The sequence below is a fragment of the Anguilla rostrata genome, chromosome 15 (assembly GCF_018555375.3).
Source record: "Anguilla rostrata isolate EN2019 chromosome 15, ASM1855537v3, whole genome shotgun sequence".
Lineage (NCBI taxonomy): Eukaryota > Metazoa > Chordata > Actinopteri > Anguilliformes > Anguillidae > Anguilla > Anguilla rostrata.
In genome coordinates, this window is record NC_057947.1 from 24,914,185 (window position 1) to 24,935,967 (window position 21,783).

Sequence of the window (21,783 nt, forward strand, 5' to 3'; positions counted from 1 at the left end):
TCCTCTCCTCCCCAGGCTAATCTGATTCGCAGCCTCGCCCGCTAATCTCTTCGGGGGGGGGGGGGGGGGAAAGAAAAAAGGGAAAGAAAAAAAAACAAAAAAACAGAAGAGCGTTTTCCGTTGCGAGGGACATGGCGGCGTTCCACGCCTGCTTGCCGCCGCTCGCTGCGCCGGCTGCTTATCGCAGGATCTGCGCGGAATAGCTAAGATAATATTAGAGTGCTTTCACGCCGAGCGAGGCTCCGATTACAGCGCCAAAGCACGTCTGAGATGGGGGGGGCGGGGGCGGGGGCGGGGGCGGAGGGAGGGAGGGAGGGAGGGAGGGAGGGAGGGAGGGAGGAGGGGAGGGGGGTGCGCCTGGCCTCATTATCCGATCACAGAGCGGACGGCTGCCTGAGCAGCATAATGCAGGTTACCGCGTACAAATGGTAAACAGCACCCCCCCCCTCCCTCTGTCCTAAAGCACACTTCCTCTTCCCCCCTCCCCCTCCCCCTCCATTGTCCCCGCTCTCTCGTGGTTCCTGTGTTTCCATGCGTCCGGTCTTGGCCTTGAGGAGACCCCTGTGTGTTTGTGCGTGCGTGCGTGCGTGCGTGTGTGTGTGTGTGTGTTTCTGTCTGTCTGTGTGATTGTGTGTGGGTGTGTGTGTGTGCGTGTCTCTCCGTGTGATTGTGTGTGTCTGTCTGTCTATCTGTCTGTGTGTGTGTGGGTGTGTGTGTGTGCGTGTCTCTCCGTGTGATTGTGTGTGTCTGTCTGTGTGTGTGTGTGTGTGTGTGTGTGTGTGTGTGTGTGCGCGCGCGCATGTGCACGAGTGTTTTTGGGTGTGGGGCTTTTCTGGGTTGAGCAGAAAGGCAGGGCAGAATCCGTGTCTGAAATCTGAACCCGCCAACTTGAGACTGAGAGACTGCTGTTTAGGGAAGCAGGCCACCTGACCACAGGCCCTCGTGTGTCTCCCACCCCCCCCCCCCCCCCACCCCCCCCACATCCTAGCCAGCCACCATGCATTCTTACGCACAGGGCTTTTATTAGCTGTTATGACTTGGAAATTTATTTTGTGGTTCACCTTGCTTAGAGGGAAAACAACCCCCCCGGTGGCGGGAGACTGGGAGGGAGGAGAAAATCAATGAAGCCGTCAGGACTGAGTGATGTGAGGAGGAAGCAGCGAGGGCACGCTTCTGTCTGCGGTCTGTGAGCTCTCCGTCTGTGAGCTCTCTGTCTGTGAGCTCTGTCTGCTGTCTGTGAGCTCTCTCTGTGAGCTCACTGCTGTCTGTGAGCCCTGTGTCTGCGGTCTGTGAGCTCTCCGTCTGTGAGCTCTGTCTGCTGTCTGTGAGCTCTCAGTCTGTGAGCTCTGTCTGCTGTCTGTGAGCTCTCTGTCTGTGAGCTCTGTCTGCGGTCTGTGAGCTCTCTATCTGTGAGCTCTGTCTGTGAACTCACTGCTGTCTGTGAGCCCTGTGTCTGCGGTCTGTGAGCTCTTTGTCTGTGAGCTCTGTCTGCTGTCTGTGAGCTCTCAGTCTGTGAGCCCTGTGTCTGCTGTCTGTGAGCTCTCTATCTGTGAGCTCTGTCTGCTGTCTGTGAGCTCTCTCTGCTGTCTGTGAGCTCTCTGTCTGTGAGCTCTGTCTGCTGTCTGTGAGCTCTCTGTCTGTGAGCTCTGTCTGCTGTCTGTGAGCTCTCTGTCTGTGAGCTCTGTCTGCTGTCTGTGAGCTCTCTATCTGTGAGCTCTGACTGTGAGCTCACTGCTGTCTGTGAGCTCTGTCTGCTGTTTGTGAGCTCTGTCTGTGAGCTCTCTGGTATCTGTGAGCCCTCTGTCTGCTGTCTGTAGCACTGTTTGTTGTCGCTTGAGCTCTATCTGTGAGCTCTCTGCTGTTTGTGAGCTCTCTGTCTACTGTCTGTGAGCTCTCTGTGAGCTTTGTCTGCTCTCTGTAGCTCAGTTTGTTGTCTGTGAGCTCTGTCCGCTGTCTATGAACTCTCTGCCGGCTGTCTGTGATTTTGAGCTGCTTGTGATCTGTGAGCTATCCAAAAGCTGTCTTTGTCTGTGAGCTATCTAATTTGTCTGTGAGCCGTTTGTTTGTGAGCTGTTGGCCTGCTATCTGTACCTGTGAGCTGTCTGTGTCTGTGAGCAGCCCGGCTGATATCTGCGCTTCTCGGTTCACGCTGAGCAGGCTTCTCTGAAGCTCCTGCCTGCAGGGAGTTTATCTCACGGCTCTGCCTGCCAGACCGAACGCCTGGAACACCGCGTCTCTGAGCAAACACAGCTTGGATCTGCGTTTCCCCCCCGTCTTCACCCTCTAGACGCGTCCGCGCGTCGCCTCACCGCCGCCAGCGCTGCCAGGGTGCGGCACCTGGGAGCTGGAGGCTCCAGGCCGGGCCTGCCAGGCGCATCTGAGCCTGTTGAGGAGGCCGGCCGGGCTCAGCTGGCCTGGCTGCGTCACCGGGCAGACAGCCTGTGTGCGCCTGACCTGCCCCCTACAAAGACCGGGCACGTCCTCCAGCGCTTCGCTTCAGTAGGCCGTGGTTCTACAAACAAACACAGGAAGTTCAGTAGCTCTGCAAATGAAGCAAAGAAATTTAACTAGCATGCCACTCAAGGTCAGGCGGTAGTCACTGTAAACCCCCCCCTCATTAGGAAACGGGGCCGTAGTGCTCCAGCCCGCCGAGCATTAGTGTGAAGGGGAATTAGTTTAGAAATCTGACCCCAGATACTTCAGGTTCTGCTAGTCTCCAGCCAGCTGCATTCGGCTTGATGAGCCCACGCGCTTCAATTCTGAAAAAACATCATTTCATACGATTAAATTAAAAACTTGTGGTGGTAAATTAGGTCACGTACAGGAAGCACTGCTGTTTGCATCGCGATGGCGCTTGAATGGAATCTATGAGAGCGAGCGGAATTTGTTGTGAGACGTCCTGCACAGTGTTCACTTTACCTAACATTTCCACTGCAGTCACAGAAAGACAGAGGGCTTGTGAAGCAATAAAATGCTTGTCCTGTCTCTCTGGTCACTATCTGTTCTTCTGCCCGTACAGTCTGGTCTCATCAGACGTCGCGACGGTCTCAGTCTGGGAACAGCACTCACCGTAGCGCTGATGGGCATGCCAGGGCTGTGCCAGCTCAGACTGAGGCCTGATCCTCAGAGGGTGGCCGTGGAAGTGCGATGCATTTAAAAAAAAAAATTATTATTATTTTTTTTTAACACACGCCTCGCGCTGTTCACCCACTTCTTCGTGCCTCGTTATGTTTGAATTGCCACGCTCGGCTCGCACCCGCCTTCGCTGAGCCGCTGCGTTTGGTTGGCGAAAGCGATCGCTGCGATTGGTCGGTCGAAAGCGGACGGGTTTATCGCTCTGAACGGCGCTAATTTCACCAGGCTTATAATGGAGCGGTAAAACCCTGACACACAAGGCCAGATTCAGGGTGGTTTGAGGAAGAAGCTCCATCTGAAAGAATGGGGGGGAAGGGTATTCTCAGAGCAAGACGCGCTGGGGAAGAGAGGAAATCTGGACTGGACTGGGGAATGGACTGCCCTGAATGTCTGTCTCTCTGCTGGCAAAGGAGGGCAGGGAGCACGCAGTCTGCTGCGGGCTGGACCTGTCCAGCTCAGAGCCTACAGAAACCTGCACTGTGCAGAAAAACACTCTCGTTCCTCTTCCTGTTCCTGTCATCTCTCTTCCAGAGCGCAGTGTAATGAGGAATGTGATTTTTTTTTTTTCCCCTGATTGCTCAGGAATGCTGATTTTCGGAGCACAGATGTCTCTCGGGCTCACCGGTATTTGGCTCTGTTGCCAAGCGTCCCCTCCCGCTATCAGCTGTTGCGGAGCGTGAAGGCTCCAGCGGTGCGTGCGCTTGCGACACACCCAGAGCGCAGCCCTGCCCTGCTTTGGGAACAGTGAATCACCGTGTCCGTTTCAGCGTCCGTACCGGTGCAGCCGGTCCTGAGTCACGACGGCGTCGGCCGTGCGGGCGAAAGTGAAGGATTGGCAGAGGAAGCGCTTTCACCCTCTGCCAGGTCGTCTGTCTCTCCGCCTCTCCCAGGCAGCCAGCGTGCAGAGACAGTCGGCTGAATCTGATAAATCCTGTTTTTTTTTTTTTTTTAACCGCCTAAGCTATTCAATCTGCCGGTAGGCTGCAGACGCGCCGCTCCTGCGCCGCTCCTGCGCCGCTCCTGCGCCGCTCCTGCGCCGCTCCTGCGCCGCTCCGCTGCCGCTGCGGCATTGAAATGAGCGGGGCGGGATTAGGGTTCCGTTCCAGTGGCGTGACTTCTTTTTCACGCCTACGTCTTGCCAATTCTCTTATCCAATCACTTGTTTTGGGATTTTTTTCTCCCTGACGGGTTTTGATTCAAATTCCCTTCGATCTTTTCAAGATATTAGCTGGACCTCATGCTGTAATCTGATCATCCGGGTCACAGGCTATTGTGTGTGATGGTGGGGGTTACTGGTAGCAGAAGAGGTAGTAGTAGTAGCACTAGAAGCAGCAGAATAGTAGTAGGTCCAGGATGTACTACTGTAGGGGACAGTGTACTCCAGTGTGGAGCTGTGGGGACAGTGTACTCCAGTGTGGAGCTGTGGGGACAGTGTACTCCAGTGTGGAGCTGTGGGGACAGTGTACTCCAGTGTGGAGCTGTGGGGACAGTGTACTCCAGTGTGGAGCTGTGGGGACAGTGTACTCCAGTGTGGAGCAGTGGGGACAGTGTACTCCAGTCTGGAGCTGTGGGGACAGTGTGTATCAGTCTGGAGCTGTGGGGACAGTGTACTCCAGTCTGGAGCTGTGGGGACAGTGTACTCCAGTCTGGAGCTGTGGGGACAGTGTGTATCAGTCTGGAGCTGTGGGGACAGTGTGTATCAGTCTGGAGCTGTGGGGACAGTGTGCATCAGTCTGGAGTTGTGGGGACAGTGTGTATCAGCCTGGAGCTGTGGGGACAGTGTGTATCAGTCTGGAGCTGTGGGGACAGTGTACCACTCTGGAGCAGTGGGGACAGTGTGTATCAGCCTGGAGCTGTGGGGACAGTGTACTCCAGTGTGGAGCTGTGGGGACAGTGTGTATCAGTCTGGAGCTGTGGGGACAGTGTACTCCAGTCTGGAGCTGTGGGGACAGTGTGTATCAGTCTGGAGCAGTGGGGACAGTGTACTCCAGTCTGGAGCTGTGGGGACAGTGTACTCCAGTCTGGAGCAGTGGGGACAGTGTACTCCAGTCTGGAGCAGTGGGGACAGTGTGTATCAGTCTGGAGCTGTGGGGACAGTGTGTATCAGTCTGGAGCTGTGGGGACAGTGTACTCCAGTCTGGAGCAGTGGGGACAGTGTGTATCAGTCTGGAGCTGTGGGGACAGTGTGTATCAGTCTGGAGCTGTGGGGACAGTGTACTCCAGTCTGGAGCTGTGGGGACAGTGTGTATCAGTCTGGAGCTGTGGGGACAGTGTGTATCAGTCTGGAGCTGTGGGGACAGTGTACTCCAGTCTGGAGCTGTGGGGACAGTGTACTCCGGTCTGGAGCTGTGGGGACAGTGTGTATCAGCCTGGAGCTGTGGGGACAGTGTGTATCAGCCTGGAGCAGTGGGGACAGTGTGTATCAGTCTGGAGCTGTGGGGACAGTGTGTATCAGTCTGGAGCTGTGGGGACAGTGTACTCCAGTCTGGAGCTGTGGGGACAGTGTACTCCAGTGTGGAGCTGTGGGGACAGTGTGTATCAGTCTGGAGCAGTGGGGACAGTGTACTCCAGTCTGGAGCAGTGGGGACAGTGTACTCCAGTCTGGAGCAGTGGGGACAGTGTACTCCAGTCTGGAGCTGTGGGGACAGTGTACTCCAGTCTGGAGCTGTGGGGACAGTGTGTATCAGTCTGGAGCTGTGGGGACAGTGTACTCCAGTCTGGAGCTGTGGGGACAGTGTACTCCAGTCTGGAGCTGTGGGGACAGTGTGTATCAGTCTGGAGCTGTGGGGACAGTGTACTCCAGTCTGGAGCTGTGGGGACAGTGTACTCCAGTCTGGAGCTGTGGGGACAGTGTACTCCAGTCTGGAGCTGTGGGGACAGTGTGTACCAGTCTGGAGCTGTGGGGACAGTGTGTATCAGTCTGGAGCTGTGGGGACAGTGTACTCCAGTCTGGAGCAGTGGGGACAGTGTGTATCAGTCTGGAGCTGTGGGGACAGTGTGTATCAGTCTGGAGCTGTGGGGACAGTGTACTCCAGTCAGGAGCAGTGGGGACAGTGTACTCCAGTCTGGAGCTGTGGGGACAGTGTGTATCAGTCTGGAGCTGTGGGGACAGTGTGTATCAGTCTGGAGCTGTGGGGACAGTGTGTATCAGTCTGGAGCAGTGGGGACAGTGTACTCCAGTCTGGAGCTGTGGGGACAGTGTACTCCAGTCTGGAGCTGTGGGGACAGTGTACTCCAGTCTGGAGCTGTGGGGACAGTGTGTATCAGTCTGGAGCTGTGGGGACAGTGTGTATCAGCCTGGAGCAGTGGGGACAGTGTACACCAGTCTGGAGCAGTGGGGACAGTGTACTCCAGTCTGGAGCTGTGGGGACAGTGTACTCCAGTCTGGAGTTGTGGGGACAGTGTGTATCAGTCTGGAGTTGTGGGGACAGTGTGTATCAGCCTGGAGCAGTGGGGACAGTGTGTATCAGCCTGGAGCAGTGGGGACAGTGTGTATCAGCCTGGAGCAGTGGGGACAGTGTACTCCAGTCTGGAGCTGTGGGGACAGTGTACTCCAGTCAGGAGCAGTGGGGACAGTGTGTACAGTCTGGAGTTGTGGGGACAGTGTACTCCAGTCTGGAGCTGTGGGGACAGTGTACTCCAGTCTGGAGCTGTGGGGACAGTGTGTATCAGTCTGGAGCTGTGGGGACAGTGTACTCTAGTCTGGAGCTGTGGGGACAGTGTGTATCAGCCTGGAGCTGTGGGGACAGTGTGTATCAGTCTGGAGCTGTGGGGACAGTGTACTCTAGTCTGGAGCTGTGGGGACAGTGTGTATCAGCCTGGAGCTGTGGGGACAGTGTGTATCAGCCTGGAGCTGTGGGGACAGTGTGTATCAGTCTGGAGCTGTGGGGACAGTGTACTCCAGTCTGGAGCTGTGGGGACAGTGTGTATCAGTCTGGAGCAGTGGGGACAGTGCACCACTCTGGAGCTGTGGGGACAGTGTACTCCAGTCTGGAGCTGTGGGGACAGTGTACTCCAGTGTGGAGCTGTGGGGACAGTGTGTATCAGTCTGGAGCAGTGGGGACAGTGCACCACTCTGGAGCTGTGGGGACAGTGTGTATCAGTCTGGAGCTGTGGGGACAGTGTACTCCAGTCTGGAGCTGTGGGGACAGTGTACTCCAGTCTGGAGCTGTGGGGACAGTGTACTCCAGTCTGGAGCTGTGGGGACAGTGTGTATCAGTCTGGAGCTGTGGGGACAGTGTGTATCAGTCTGGAGCTGTGGGGACAGTGTACTCTAGTCTGGAGCTGTGGGGACAGTGTGTATCAGTCTGGAGCTGTGGGGACAGTGTACTCCAGTCTGGAGCAGTGGGGACAGTGCACCACTCTGGAGCTGTGGGGACAGTGCACCACTCTGGGTTCTGTGGGGAATAAGGTGGTGCTTCACTGGTTTGGGCTCCTGGAGAGAATTAAACGGGCCAGCTGCTGCTCAGATTTATTTCACTTCTAATTAAAGGCTTAATAAATCAGGAGCCCCTGATGGCTGAGTGTGTGTGTGTGTGTGTGTGTGTGTGTGTGTGTGTGTGTGTGTGTGTGTGTGTCTGTGCATGTGCGAGCGTGTGTATTTAGAGGCTAAATAAAACTGGATGGAGAATTTGCTTTGTGGCCACAGCCACTAAGGTTGAATGCAAATGTGCTTGACCACAGAAGCTGCTCACCATTTCCCCCGAAAAGTGACAGCGCTACGAGCGAATCCCCGGTCCCGCCCGGAAAGGCCACGGGGCTCCGAGCCGTCCCGTCTGTTAAGCGCACCGAGTCAAAACCTCAACATCCCATTTTTTTGGGAGGCCGTCCGCCTCCTAGCCTGACAGATTACCCGGCAGCCTTCTGCACGGCCAGTCTGAAGGTTTTTCTCTTTCCTGTCAGAGCCTGACTGCGGTGGCTGTGACTGGTTTTAAGAAGACTCGGGGAATTTTTTTTTTTTACATAATCCTTTTCATCGTGATTTACGTGAAACTCCCCCTCCCCCTCCCCCTGCGTCCTAAACCGCAGCCCTGCCGTCCCGGGGTCCCCTGTCTGTGTGGTTTGTGAGCGATCGCAAAACCTTATGACTCATGCAGGAGGTTTGAGCGGAGCGCTGCGGAACCAGAGCGGGGGGCGGGGCGGGGGCGGGGCGGGGCGGGGGCGGGGGCGGGGGCAGGGGCAGCGCACCGGCTGGGTGCTCTCCTCCTTTCGGGGTCGTGTCTTCGGTGCGATGCTCTCCCCCCCCACACACCCCCCACCCCCCACCCCCCGGCTGCTCCCGAACAATCTGCCGCGAGACGCGGAGATCAGAGCGATGAAGGAAAACAAAGAGGGGGCTGCTTATCATTCTGTCAGGGCTGAGCTGGCGGGGGGAAGGAGGAGAAAAAAAGAATGAGCACAAACATCACGCCTCCCTCCGCATCCAGCTGCGGCGAGCGGAGACTTCGCGCTTCGCTACGGGAGCGAGACAAAAGGCGCTTGAAAAAGCTCCCCTCGCCGGCGGCGGCGCGGAACGCCGCACAATGGCCGCCATTGTCCCGCGAGGTTTCGGGAGACGGCGCTGAAGGCCCCGATTGTTTCATCGGCCGAATCAGCCGATGCCGCTGTGAATAAACACAACAGAAACATTCCAGCAACAAAAAAAAACAAAACAAAATGGAAAAAAATAACTGTGTCCTTCAGTCAAACCCTACCTCTGTGTTTTTTTAATACGCCAGCTCGTCCCACAGAGGAGTTTGTGCGCCGCGCCTCGGAGTGAGGGCTGTGGCTGCTATCGCTCGTGGACGCTGAGGTAAAGCAGATTTGCGGAGTGGAAACAGCATCCATTATTGATGGGGGGGGGAGGGGGGAGCGGGGAAGGGGGGAAGGGGGTGGGGGGGCGGGGGGGCGCTGAGCGCTGAGCGTTTCCAGCCAAATCCAGCCCCGGAGCGAGCTCGCTAAGAGACAGCCCGTCTGCCGCAGCACGACGGAAGAGATTATTCATTCTTAGGGTATTTGGCAGACCCCGAACAAGGGGGATTAACACTTATCGTTCGAGTGTGGCGGCGGCGGCGGAGAAACGGGGGCCGGCGACGCGGCGCGTAGCGTAGCGCCGGGGAGAAACCGCGGCGACCGCGCCGCTTAGCGAGGGGGGGCGGAACCCGCGGCTAATCGCGCGTGAGCGTAAACGGCCCCCGGAGCTCGGCGGAGCTCGGCCGCGGCGGGGCCGGCGTTCTCGCTAGCGCTAGCGCTCGCCCCCTTAGGCCCCCGCGTCCGACCGAAATTGGACGCGGCGGGAATTAAAGACAGCGATGACCTCAGACGACGGATCGGGTGTTTATGCGAAGCGGAGAGCCCCGGCAACAGAAGGTCACTCCCGTTGTTATGCTTGGGTCTCTCAGCGTCACGCGGACCCGTCATCTCAGTTTTGGAGAAAGCAGCCGGGCTCCCAGCGATGAATCAGCAGCCCACCCAGGGCTGTGCTGCTAGCGGAGCAGAGAGGGAGCCTGCTGGGAGCAAACGGCATCGCAGAGTGAGGAGAAAAGGTTCCCCCCCCCCCGCTCAGCACGGGCTGTTCCTGTCTGTGCTAGCACTGCTAATGAAAAAAGAGCGGGTCGGTGTCAGGGAGTGTGCCAGGCCAACAGGCTGCTGCTGCTGGTCTGTGCTGCTGCAGTGAGCGGCCCTGGTCTGTGTTGCTGTACTGAGTGGCCATGGTCTGTGCTGCAGTGAGTGGCCATGGTCTGTGCTGCTGCAGTGCGTGGCCATGGTCTGTGCTGCTGCAGTGAACGACCCTGGGTCTGTGCTGCTGCAGTGCCTGGCCCTGGGTTTGTGTTGCTGCAGTGAGTGGCTCTGGTCTGTGCTGCTGCAGTGAGTGGCTCTGGTCTGTGGTGCTGCAGTGAGTGGCTCTGGGTCTGTGCTGCTGCAGTGAGTGGCCATGGTCTGTGCTGCTGCAATGAGTGGCTCTGGTCTGTGGTGCTGCAGTGAGTGGCTCTGGTCTGTGGTGCTGCAGTGAGTGGCTCTGGTCTGTGCTGCTGCAGTGAGTGGGTCTGGCCCTGGTGGTGCTGCAGTACGTGGCCGGGTCTGTGTGCTGCAGTAGTGGTCTGGTCTGTGCTGCTGCAGTGCGTGGCTCTGGTCTGTGCTGCTGCAGTGCGTGGCCCTGGGTCTGTGCTGCTGCAGTGCGTGGCTCTGGTCTGTGCTGCTGCAGTGCGTGGCTCTGGTCTGTGCTGCTGCAGTGCGTGGCTCTGGTCTGTGCTGCTGCAGTGCGTGGCTCTGGTCTGTGCTGCTGCAGTGTGTGGGTCTGGTCTGTGCTGCTGCAGTGCGTGGCTCTGGTCTGTGCTGCTGCAGTGAGCGACTCTGGTCTGTGCTGCTGCAGTGAGCGGCTGTGGTCTGTGCTGCTGCAGTGCGTGGCTCTGGTCTGTGCTGCTGCAGTGCGAGGCTCTGGTCTGTGCTGCTGCAGTGCGTGGCTCTGGTCTGTGCTGCTGCAGTGAGTGGCTCTGGTCTGTGCTGCTGCAGTGCGTGGCTCTGGTCTGTGCTGCTGCAGTGAGTGGCTCTGGTCTGCGCTGCTGCAGTGCGCGGCTGTGGTCTGGCTGCTGCATGAGTGGCTCTGGTCTGTGCTGCTGCAGTGCGTGGCTCTGGTCTGTGCTGCTGCAGTGCGTGGCTCTGGTCTGTGCTGCTGCAGTGAGTGGCTCTGGTCTGTGCTGCTGCAGTGCGTGGCTCTGGTCTGTGCTGCTGCAGTGCGTGGCCCTGGGTCTGTGCTGCTGCAGTGCGTGGCCCTGGGTCTGTGCTGCTGCAGTGCGTGGCTCCTGGTCTGTGCTGCTGCAGTGCGTTGCCCTGGGTCTGTGCTGCTGCAGTGCGTGGGTCTGGTCTGTGCTGCTGCAGTGCGTGGCCCTGGGTCTGTGCTGCTGCAGTGCGTGGCCCTGGTCTGTGCTGCTGCAGTGCGTGGCCCTGGTCTGTGCTGCTGCAGTGCGTGGCTCTGGTCTGTGTTGCTGCAGTGATGGCTCTGGGTCATGTTCCCCGTGTAGCCGGGCTGCGGGGGACGCTGGCGCGGGTTCGGGTTGCAGTCGGCGGGAGGCTCCGGGGTTAAGCTGCGGCGGGCGGGGGGTGAGGGTGTCGGGTTGCCACGGAGGCGAGAGGCCGCCGGAGCTATTTGACACGCGTTTACGCGCCAGAGAGCCTGCGGCGGCCGCTGCTCAGAGCGCACACGCTCAACGCCTCTCCCCTGGGCCCCGCTGTCACCAGCGCACATCCCAGCAGCGCTCGCGCTCCCTGCCTCTCTCTCTCCCTGACTCTCTCGCGCTCTCTGCCTCTCTCTGCCTCTCTCTGCCTCTCTCTGCCTCTCTCTGCCTCTCTCTGCCTCTCTCTCTGCCTGCCTCCCTCTCTCCCTCTCTGCCTCTCTCTCTCTCCTCTCTCTCTGCCTCCTCTCTGCCTCTCTCTCTCTCTCTCTCCCTCTCTCTCTCTCCTCTCTGCTCTCTCCTCTCTGCCTCTCTCTCTCTCTCCTCTCTCTCTCTCTGCCTCTCTCCCTCTCTCCCCTCCTCCTGCTCTCTCCTCTCTCTCTCTCTGCCTCTCTCTCTCCTCTCTCTCTCTCTCTCCTCCTCTCTCCCTTCCTCTCTCTCTCCTCTCCTCTCTCTCTCCTCTCTCCTCTCTGCCCCTCTCTCTCCCTCTCTCTCCTCTCTCTCTCTCTCTCCTCTCTCTCTCTTCTCTCTGCTCTCTCTCTCTCTCCTCTCTCTCTCTCTCTCTCTCTCTCCTGCCTCTCTCTCTCTCTCTCTCTCTCTCTGCCTCTCTCTCCTCTGCTCTCTCTCTCCCTGACTGCCTCTCTCTCTCTCTCTTTCTTTATTTCTCTCTCTCCGCATCTGTATTCTCTTGATTCATCTTCCCCCTCACATCCCACATGCTGTCTATTTATTGCCAAATCTATTTCTGTTTTGTTATTTTTCTCTCCACTCTTTCTTTCTTTCCTTCCTTTCGTTCTGTCCCTGTTTTGCCTGTATCTCTTGTCTCTCACTCTTGTTCTCTTACCTTTTTTTACACTCTGTTCTTCACTGTTCCTCTCTCTTTCTAGGTCTCGCTTTATGGCTCTTTACCGATGTGCCGGGAAACTCGATGCTCCGTGAATGCCCCCCTCCCTCCCCCCTGGAGCCCACACGTCCCACACATCAGCCGGGGTGGGGGGGGGGGGAGTTTATCAGCCGGCCTTGGCCCCCCCCCCCCCCATTCATCTCTATCAGCTTCAATCTCCTCACAGCTGCGGCTGGACAGGAGCTTTCAGTCTTATGATCTACAAAGTCCCGTCTATCATCGCAAGGTCGAGAGCGCTTGCTCAACCGCCCCCCTTCCTCCGCCAGCGTGCCTGCCCTTCCGAAACCGCGTTTCCGCCACCCCGCCCCCGCTGCAGGGTCAGCCGTACCGCCATACCCGACGCGACAGTCCAGCCCAGACACCGGGGGTGGGTGGGGGGGGGGTCACTCCCCAGAGCCCAGGTGACTCACACAGAGCGTGTCTATCCTGTGTGAGCGGGGCAGAGGAACTTCTCTTTTGTGGTGATTTCTCAACCGAACCGGGGATATGGAAAGAGAGGCCCTGCAGGTTCCCCCTCCACCGCGGGCTGAGCAGCCCGGCCCCTCTGTTCACAGACGCATTTTGGCAGCACCCAGCGAAGATCGAGCCTCAGTTTGCCCCGGGGTCAGCGGCTCCTCAGGGGTAGGTGTGATTCCCACCGGCTGAAGCACAACACAGCCCGACGCGAAGGTAGCAAAGCTCGGGGTAAGCTAGCCATTAGCGCAGCGTAGCCAGCGGCAGGCGGCTCAGACGGCCGGACGTTAGCGTAGCGAAGCTGGGGCTAAGCTAGCCATTAGCGCAGCGTAGCCAGCGACACGCGGCGCAGGCGGCCGGACGTTCCCGGCCTCCACGCTTGCGAAACCCCGGGCCCAGGCCAGTTCCGTAATTATTTCCTCTGACTGATGAGCGCTGCAGTTCTATTTTGGACCCGAGCTCGGGCGCTGAGCTCGGCAGTCGCCAGCGTACTCGGGAGTGCGTTTATTTATTTCTTTTTTTTTACGGCGTGGGACGCTTTGTTCCTGGCGCAAAATAAACGCGGATGAGCCGCTAAGCCGGCGTGAAAACGTTCCTCGGAGGTCGTTTCCTGGCAGGTAATTTTGGAGGTAAACAGCGCTCGCGTCTTTATTTATTTATTTATTTCCCCCCACCCCCCCCGGGTCTCCGGGGAACGCTGCCTGTTCCCATAAACAGAGGCTGAGTGCCAGTCATGCAGAGACAGAGGAGGGAGTCTCCTGGCTCTTTAGTCATTCCCCCCCCTCTCCCCCTCTCGCTCGCTCTCTCTCTTCTCTCCTCGCACGCTCTCACCCCCCCCCAGCCTCCCACACGGCGCAGCGCTCGCTGCTCTCGATCCTCAGCGCCGCCGCGCCTCGCCTCATTTGTCACCGTCTCCAGTTTCGTTTCTCTGCGTCTTCCGCTCTCCCTCCCTCTCCCTCTCTCTCTCTCTCTCTCTCTCTCTCTCCCCGTCCCTCCCTCCCTCGCGGTGCGAGCTCCACCGTTTAACCGCCTCCCCGCTCCATCTGGGCCAGCGTGAGCCGGACTTTCCCCTGTCTCTCACCGCCTCTCGCTCTCTCTCTCTCTCTCTCACCGCCTCCTGCCCTCCCTCCCTCTCTCTCTCTCTCTCTCTCGCTCTCTCTCTTTCGCTTCTCTCTCCGCACTGCTCCCCTAGCCTGGTCTTTCTTTAAAAGAAAAAGGAAAAAAACAAGATGATGAAAAAAAGAGCGAGAGGAAAATAAACGGGGCTGTTTGCGAAGCGGACGTGATGTCCGCTACAGCCATCTGTTTCTCTCCCTCTCCCCGCGAGCGTGAGCGTGGCGTGCGGCTGCTGCCAGGGGGTCTGTGGCGGGGATGAGGACGGGGGGGGGATGGGTCATAATGTGCAGACCTGACCCCCCCCCCCCCACCCCCCCAGCCCCTGCTCCATTTCCTCATTCCTAATCTCTGACCTCCGATCTTGCTCCCCGATTGTGCAAATTCAGTTACAGTGCACTTCCTCACCAACTTGTACACACGCGCGCGCTCACGCACGCACACAAAGTCAATCACAAAGACGCCCAAACACGCACACACACACTCACCCACACGCAATCACAAAGATGCACGCACACACAGAAAGACACACACACATAATCAGAAAGGGGCATAAACACACAATCGCACTCACACTCACACACACACACACACACACATGCTCTCACACTCGCGCGCGCACACACACACACACACGCTCACACACACAGACTCTGACACACACTCACAGACCCTCACACGCACACACTCACGACACACACACACACACACACACACTCAGACCCACGCACACTCACAAACTCACTCTCACAGACACACACACACACACACACACACACACACATTCTCACAAACTCACTCTCACAGACACGCACTCACACGCACACACACACACACATTCTCACAAACTCACTCTCACAGACACGCACTCACACACGCACACACACACACACATACAAACTCATTCTCACACACGCACTCACAGACTCCCTCACACACACACAGACGCTCACACGCACACACACAAACGCGCACACACAAACACAGACGCGCGCACACACGCAGACGCGCACACAGACGCGCGCACACACACAGACGCGCGCACACACACACACTCACGCACACACACACACAGACGCACACACGCACTCACACGCACACACACAGACGCGCGCACACACACACTCACGCACACACACACACACACACACACGCACACACACACACACAGACGCGCGCACACACGCAGACGCACACACACAGACGCACACACACCAGACGCACACGACGCACACACGACCGCGCGCGCACACGCAGACGCGCACACACAGACACACACACACACACACACAGACGTGCGCGCACACGCAGACGCACACACACAGACGCACACACACACACACACACACAGACGCGAGCACACACACACACACACACACACAGACGTGCACGCACACGCAGACGCACACACACAGACGCGCACTCCCTTGCGCAGGGAGCAGCGAGCGGATGAATACAGAGTGTGCTGGAGATAAGCAGGCGGTGCGGAGCGCCGTGGCGGTGTGCCGGGGGAAGCGGTGACACGGTGCTGGGGATTAGCCAGGCTGGAGACTGGCTGTGGGAGGCGGAGAAAAAACTGCTTCACAGCCGCGCTAACCTGCAGGAGCTCTTCAGCACTGCAGCGCTCTATGCAGGGATCTGTCTGCGCTTCCCTGCTTCTGCCTCTGTGTGTGTGTGTGTGTGTGTGTGTGAGTCTGTGTGTGTTTGAGTCTGTATGTGTGTGTGTGTGTGTGTGTGTGTGTGTGTGTTGTGTGTGTATATGTGTGTGTGTGTGTGTGTGTGTTTGAGTCTGTGTGTGTAGTGTGTGTGTGTATATGTGTGTGTGTGTATATGTGTGTGTGTGAGTCTGTGTGTGTGTATATGTGTGTGTATATGTGTGTGTGTGAGACTGTGTGTGTGTGTATATGTGTGTAGGAGTGTGTATATGTGTGCGTCTGTGTGTGTGCGTCTGCGTGTGTGCCTGCGTCTGTGTGTGTGTGTGTGTATATGTGTGGGTGTGTGTTTGTGTCTGTGTGTGTGTGTGTATATGTGTGTAGGAGTGTGTATATGTGTGTGTGTGTGTGTGTAGGAGTGTGTGTGTATATGTGTGTGTGTATGTGTGTGTGTGTGTGTGTGTATATGTGTGTGTGTGTGTGTAGGAGTGTGTGTGGTGTGTGTGTGTGTGTGTGTGTGTGTGTGTGTAGGAGTGGGGGCTTTCTCAGGGCAGGTAAGAGCAGTGCCCTCAGTCCCAGCTCAGACTCAGCTGGGAGGAGTTGACCGCGCGGGCCAGCATGGGGGCTAGTGACATCAGCGTGCGGGCGGCACATTGGCCAGTAATCCCCTTTGATCTGTAAAGCTGGGGTTCGCGGCGGGGTCACTGCTGACAGGCGGCTCTCCAAGTGAGGACAGACGAGGGGGGATTTATTGCGCAGTCTGCGTTTCATCTCTCCGTCTGTTTTTCTGTTCTTTCGCCCCCTCACCTGTGCCTCCTTCCGCCAACAGGAACATCTGTGTATGACTGTAGCGTGGCGTAGCTGAAAACGCTCTCTCTTTCTCCCTCTGTTTCTCTTTCTCTCTCTCTCGCTCTCTCGCTCTCTCTCAAACAGTTCCTCTCGCTCTCTTTCTCTAGCCTCCAACGCTAATGCACTGTTGGCTTCACTCACATGCAGGCACAAGAACGCAGTGAGTCACACATGCGCGCACACACACACTCGCACACACGCAAGCACACGCACACACGCACACACACACACACACACAGCATACATGTAATTCCCCCAAAAAATATACACGCTGCGGTACAGAGTGGTTACCTGCTGCTACGCCTCTCTAACAGAACCAGCCACACACGCAGACATCCCGCTTCCTGAAACACAATGGCGTTCTGCACGTATCTGTGGCCGGTTTAACACTGCCAAGATGAAACCCCCATTGAATCCTTATACTCAACCCTCCCACACAGACTCAACCCCAGTGATTACTGCTCACCTCTAATGCTCAACCCTAGTGGTTGCTGCCTGCATCCACCCTTCATTGCTACTGCTGGGTACTAGCTGGTCCACAGATACACTATATGACCAAAAGTATCTGGACACCCCTTGGTCTGGGGCTGTTTTTCATGGTTTGGGCTTGGTCCCTTTGTTCCAGAGAGGGCAAATCTGAATGCAGTGACATTTTAGACAATTCTGTGCTTCCAGCCTTGTGGCAACAGTTTGGCGAAGGCCCTTTCCTGTTTCAGCATGACACATATAGACATAGTTTTTGTCGAGATTGGTGTGGAAGAACTTGACTGGCCTGCACAGAGCCCCGACCTCAACCCCATCCAACACCTTTGGGATCAGGTGGAAAGCGAACTGAGAGCCAGGTCTAATCACCCAATCAGTGCCCCACCTCACTAATGCTCTTCTGGCTGAATGGAAGAAAATCCCTGCAGCAATGCTCCAACATCTAGTATGAAGCCTTCCCAAAAGAGTGGAGGTTGTTATAGCAGCAAAGGGTGGACCAACTCCATATTAATGCCCATAATTTTGTATGTGATGTTGGATGGTGTCCACATACTTTTGGCCATACACTGTATGTGTCCTGAGCAGCATAGGGAGGGTGCTGAGTGGGGAGCAGTCAGAACTTGTAGGTTGTAATGAAGCTATGACAGACATGCCTGTAGGCAATACCTTATTATCTATACGCTTTTAAAAAATGCATTCATTTAGCAGGCAATCACCCAGGGCAGCTAGATGTCCGTTAGATAAAAAAAAAAAGATATATTTTTTTTCTATTCAACAAACACGTCGACTAAAACTGAGATGTTTGGCCTTGTTTTCTGTCCCGAACTAATTAGCGTGTTTTATCTTGCTCTGTTAAACGGACGCCCACGGAGCGCCGCAGACGGGCGAGCGGTGCGGTAAACTCGTTTACCTTGGCGAAGGCCTTCCCGCGCTTCCCCTTTTCAGTGTGTACAATCGCTGTCCTCGCAGGAGCGGCACGGAGGACGGGCGAAAGAGCCGCGCGGCCTCGCCGATGACGGAACCGCCGCGCGAAAGACGAGCGCGCTCCTCGACGGGAGAACGGGTGTCCGGGATTGTCTTAACACCCCTAAAAGCGTCTCCGGGGCGAGGGGGAGGAGGGGTTTCACAGCTTTGCACGCGCGGTTAAAGGCTAACCACGAAGCCAGGCTGATGAATATTTAAAGAGAGAGGGACGGAGGGAGAGAGGGGAGGGTGAGGGTGTGGGTGTGTGTCAGGCCGTGCTGGGCAGAGCCGTGGCGGGCGGAAATGCTAGGGTACATCACAAAGCGTGCGGCACGTCGCTTTGGGGCTCGGCCGCCCCCCCCCCCCCCTTCCCTCCTCCTCCGCAGACCGCCGCTAAATATAGACGAGGGATCCATTATTAATCAGAGTCTCCATGGGTAATGGGGCGGGGGGGCGGGGGGGCGGCGTAGCCTACGGCTCCCATACTCACTCACGTCGTCTAACTGGGGCCCTGCTGCACCGTGCTGTCCTGAGATATTGCCAGAAACCCGCTCCCTCTCTCTCTCTCTCTCACACACACACACACACACACACACACTATAGACATTCCTGTGTGACTGCGCACATACGCACGGAGTCACGCTGCTCATTCGTTTACCTAATCTCACTAACGCGCACGCACGCACACGAGCACACAGACATACCGCACAGATACTGCCACACGCGTGTGCACATACAGACACGCACAGGGACAGACGGACGGACAGACAGACAGACATGCGTGTGTAATTCTACATCACGTCACGTTGCGAGACTTTGGAAATGCCACCGTAAATACGAACCCTGTCAGCGTTATGTACATTGACTTCAATCAAACCCCCCCCCCCCCCCCCAAAAACGGAAACGCTCAGCGTCTTAATGAACTGAGATGCAGGCGTGCGACCATGAAATGTGTGCCCATGAAAAGGGGGAGGTGGAGGGGGCGGGGGGGGTCTAGGGAGATTTGTTAGCGTGTTAAAAACAGTCAAGGTGAAATACAACAGCTTTTAAGAGCCTATAAATGATGACAATGACATTTTTAATGCTGGTAGGGGGCCCTGTGGGGGGTTGGGAGGGGCATGGTTCTTATAACCACAGAAGGCTATTAGCAACGGGGTGTAATTTTCTCAAAGTAGTGAAGACACTCCCACGACTGTGGCAGTCTAAAAAAAAGGTGTTTAAAAAAATTGCTCTGTGTAATCAGAGAGGCTAATGGCTGGGCGCTGCAGGACTGAGAGAAAGAGGAGAACGGGAGAATATGTGAGTACGAGGGGAAAAAAAAAAGAGTGAGAGTGAGAGAGAGGATGTGAAAAAATGCACAAGTGAGTTACTGAGAGAGTGAGAGAGAAGGAGAGAGAGAGAGAGCAGCCCTATGCAGAGCAATGCAGGGGGAGATAAGCGTTAATGGAAATCCTTCCCCCAACCCCCCAACCTGTTTTGCGATCCTCGCTCGCTTTGTGAGATGAATAATTACGAGCACTCAGAGCCTTCCTCCGTCGTTTTTCAAAGCCCTGCCGAGAAATGATTTTCTGAGCGACGCGAGGTCTCCGGCGCGGGCTGCGCCTCGGGTTTCCAGCGGAGACAGAGACAGAAATGAAATCTCTGCTGCCTTTCATAAACCCGGGGATCCGCCGCAGGACCAGAGGGCGGGAGGGATGACCTGCAGCCGCTCGCACACACCCACACACACACAAATATACACACACACATATACACACACACACACACACACATACACACACCCACTCAGGCACACACACACACACATACATATACACACACCCACTCACTCACACACACTCACACAAACACACACACACACACACAGACATACACATACACACACACATACACACACCCACTCAGGCACGCACGCGCACACACACACACACACAAATATACACACACACACATACATATACACACACACACATACACAAACATACATATACACACATACATATACACACACACACACCCACACACACACAAATATACACACACACACATACATATACACACCCACACACACACAAATATACACACACACACATACATATACACACACACACACACACACAAATATACACACACACACATACATATACACACACACACACCCACACACACACAAATATACACACACACATACATATACACACACACACACCCACACACACACAAATATACACACACACACATACATATACACACACACACACCCACACACACACAAATATACACACACACACATACATATACACACACACACACACACACATACACACACCCACTCAGGCACGCACGCACACACACACACACACACATACACACACACACACACACACCCACACACACACAAATAACATACACACACACACACACATACACACACACCCACTCAGCACACCACACACACACACACACACACACAACATACACACAACATACAACACACACACACTACACCACACACACACATCCACATCCACAACACACACACCCACTCAGGCACGCGCACACACACCCACTCACTCACACACACACACACATACACACACACATACATACACACCCACTCAGGCACGCACACACAAACATACACACATACACACACACCCACTCACACACACACACATACACACACACCCACCCACTCACACACGCACACACACACGCACACACACACACACGCACATACATTCACACACACACACACATGCACACAGACACACACAAATGCAACACATACATAAACACATACGTACATACACACACACACACATTTACATACATATAGTATACTGTGTGTAGTATGCACATTTACGCTTTTATACATACACACACAAACGCGTTCGTAATCGCAGCCTTTATCGAATTGCTTGTCAACCGATTGCCCTGGATTGTCCTTTCAGACAATTCCTGCCTGTCCTCTGTGCTGTAAGCAGCAGGAAGCTGGGGGGGGGAGGAAGAGTTTTCCGGAATGACAGACAGAGGAACAGCTCAGAGATTGCCATGCATTCTCTTACCAGTGAGATTTTCATCTCCCCCCAACCCCCCCGTGTTCCTTGCTGTTCTTCGCTGGAGTTTCGCTTGGGTCGTGAACCCGGCCCCACACCGGAGGTCTGTAAGGGGGTTGGGGGAGGGGCGGGGGCGGGGGTGGACGGGATGGGTGTGGTCACAAGACTAAACTCCTCACATATGGAACAATGGAGCAAACAGCTGGCATAGTGGGCGGGGGTTGGTGACAGTGTCAATTAAAAAAACAGAAAAATAAAAAAAACCTCAAGAAATATCCAGGAGCATTTTCTAGCTGTGCTAAGGCTGGCAGCTGCTCGCAGGAACTGGTGCGTGTTTGTTAGCGAGCGTGTGTGTGTGCGTGCGTGCGAGTGGCTGTGTGTGTGAGTGGCTGTGTGTGCGTGTGCCTTTGTGTGCGTGTGTGTGCGCATGTGTGCGTGTGCCTTCATGTGTGTGAGTGGCTGTGTGTGCGTGTGCCTTCATGTGTGTGAGTGGCTGTGTGTGCGTGTGCCTTTGTGTGTGCGTGTGTGTGCGTGTGCCTTCGTGTGTGTGAGTGGCTGTGTGTGCGTGTGTGTGCGCCTGTGTGTCTGAGAGCGGTATGGAGAGTCGGTGTGTGGCTCAGTGATAAAGCGTATGTGTGAGGCAGAGGGGGTGTGTGCGTGCGTGTGTGGGAGATAGCGTGTGTGACAGAGGGATTGAGTTTACCGCTCGATTTAGCCTGCCGTGCGCCCCCCCCCCCCCCGCTTTTCCCCGTCTGCTCATAAGCCGCGTTTAGGGCGGCACTCCGCATCTAAATTACCGCGAATATAATCTCCTTCCCCCCCAACCCTCCCCCCCCCCCCGGCGCTGCCGACAACAGCTGACCTGCAATGCACCCGAGCGGCAGGAAAAAACAAGCGCGGGGCCGCGATAAGAGCCCGGCGCGCCGGAGGACCGCCCGCCCGCCCGCCCCCGATCCCGGCAGCGCGGCGGAGAGGGAGCTGCGGGGAGAGACAGACATCTTATCTGGATTTACAGTCGTATC

General features: G+C 56.2%; 1 long non-coding RNA gene across 1 annotated transcript in view; it reads left to right on the forward strand.

Moving 5' to 3' along the window:
• LOC135240435 (uncharacterized) overlaps positions 1–17,944 on the forward strand; it is a 38,753-nt gene extending 20,809 nt beyond the window's left edge. The window contains exon 2 of the long non-coding RNA XR_010325689.1: positions 16,364–17,944. This is a non-coding gene — a long non-coding RNA (uncharacterized LOC135240435). The remainder of the gene's footprint in view (positions 1–16,363) is intronic.
• The last annotated feature ends 3,839 nt before the right edge of the window (positions 17,945–21,783 follow it).